The sequence below is a fragment of the Colobus angolensis genome, unplaced genomic scaffold, assembly GCF_000951035.1.
Source record: "Colobus angolensis palliatus isolate OR3802 unplaced genomic scaffold, Cang.pa_1.0 Scaffold154, whole genome shotgun sequence".
In the NCBI taxonomy this organism is placed as follows: Eukaryota; Metazoa; Chordata; class Mammalia; order Primates; family Cercopithecidae; genus Colobus; species Colobus angolensis.
In genome coordinates, this window is record NW_012114644.1 from 4044648 (window position 1) to 4046597 (window position 1950).

Genomic DNA, 1950 nt, shown 5'->3' on the forward strand with positions numbered 1-1950 from the left:
GGAGTTGGAGGATGGGGAGAGGGCTTTGAGAAAGAGATGGGGCATTGAGCCCAAGAGTGAAGGCTTAACAGCTGGGGGGTGAGGCTCTACCCTGATGCCACTTCTGGACCCCTAGGTGCTAATGGACATAGGGCTAAGGCAAGAGGTGACCCTGGAGCTGCAGGGGGACGGGTCTGTGTCCAATCTGACAGTGTGTGTGGCAGCCTACACTGCTGCTGGGGATGGACCCTGGAGCCTCCCAGTACCCCTGGAGGCCTGGCGCCCAGGTAAGTCCAAAGCCATGCCCAATCTGCTTTAACCCTATTTCTCCCTGACAGCCCTGACTTACTCCCTGTACCTTTCAGAGTTACCGCAACCTAGGCCCTGTTCCTACCCCGAGCCTTACTGAGAGCCGCCCTCACTCCCTTACCCATGCCATGGCCTCACTCCTTTACCCGTGCCACACCCTCACTCCTTTACCCGTGCCACACCCTCACTCCTTTACCCGTGCCACACCCTCACTCCCTTACCCGTGCCACACCAGTCTTGTCCTCTCTGAGCACGTCTCCTCTGTCCTTTCTTCTCACAGGGCAAGCACAGCCAGTCCACCAGCTGGGTAAGGGCTTCCACACCCCGTCTCCTCCCTCCCTCCCCTCAACACCTAGTGGGGGTGCTGTCACCATACATACTCATTGCACATTCCTTTCATGTTTCTCGAACTCATCACTCTAACCTACTTCTTGAGTTTGTGTGGTCCTTGATGGAGGTGCCTATAATGGCCTAGCATAGCACATTGTAGGTGTTCAGGGAATGACAGGTGGGTGGGTGGATGGATGAACAAATGGATGGATGGATATATGGAGGGTGGATGGGCGGGTGGGTCAATGGATGAATAGAGGGTGGATAGGTGGGTGAACAGATAAATGACTGGATGGTGAGTGGATAAATGGATGGGTAGATGGATGGGTGGATGGATGCATGGATATATAGAGGGTGGATGGGTGGGTGGGTCAATGGATTAATAGATGGGGTGGATAGGTGGATAAATAGAAGATGACTGGGTGGTGAGTGGATACATGAATGGGTAGATAGGTGGATGGATAGATGGTTGGATAAATGGATGGATGGACAGATGGATGGATTTGTGAGTGGATGAATGGATGAATGGATGGGTAGAAAGGTGGATGGATGGAGGAATGAGGTATCCTCCTCACATCCATCCCTTTGAAATATTTCTCTAACAATTCTCAAACATTCCTCCTACACTCATTGTCTCCTCTGGGCACTATTACAGCCCACTCTTGTAAATCAACCCACTAGCCTTCAATACTCCTCACATCCCTTCCCACATTTCTTCACATACCCTTTCCAAGCTCATTCCACCCTCCTTTCACATGCATCCCATTATAATCCATTCCTCCCACATGACTCCCAAGGCCCACTGCACAACCACACTTCTCATTCACAAACTCTGCACACCTTGTACGCACTTACCATACCTTCCACATTGCAAACGCTGAAAAACATTGTCCACAAACTTTCCCACACCCGATTCTCCTTGCATGCTTACCCCACACTCCATAGACATCATTCCCTCTCCCTTCACTAATCCCAACCCATCTCACTCTCTGCACAGTCACCCTGAACCCCTTGCACACTCAGCACATAACGATCTTTATTTCTTACACACTCCATTCCACCCCTGCCCTTTTTACACCCCCTTTCTGTGCACCCCATACTCCTCATCTGCCCTTCTCACATCTTTTGCATGCTCACTGCACACTTCTGTCACACTGCAATTACATCCTTAAAGTTCCTTGCTCACTCCTTGTATCTAAGACTTCATGAATACTCTTCCCACTTCACATACCCCCAACTTTTCCAGCAGCCATTCAACCCTGTATATGCTTACCATACCCCTTTGGATATTTATTTCACCCTCATTCCTTGCTTTATGGAAACCCTTGTGGC

At 50.4% G+C, this 1950-nt stretch overlaps 1 protein-coding gene across 2 annotated transcripts in view; it reads left to right on the forward strand.

The window, feature by feature from the left end:
- AXL (AXL receptor tyrosine kinase) overlaps positions 1-1950 on the forward strand; it is a 77260-nt gene that overhangs the window by 41049 nt on the left and 34261 nt on the right. The gene's annotated exons all lie outside the window — the stretch shown is intronic.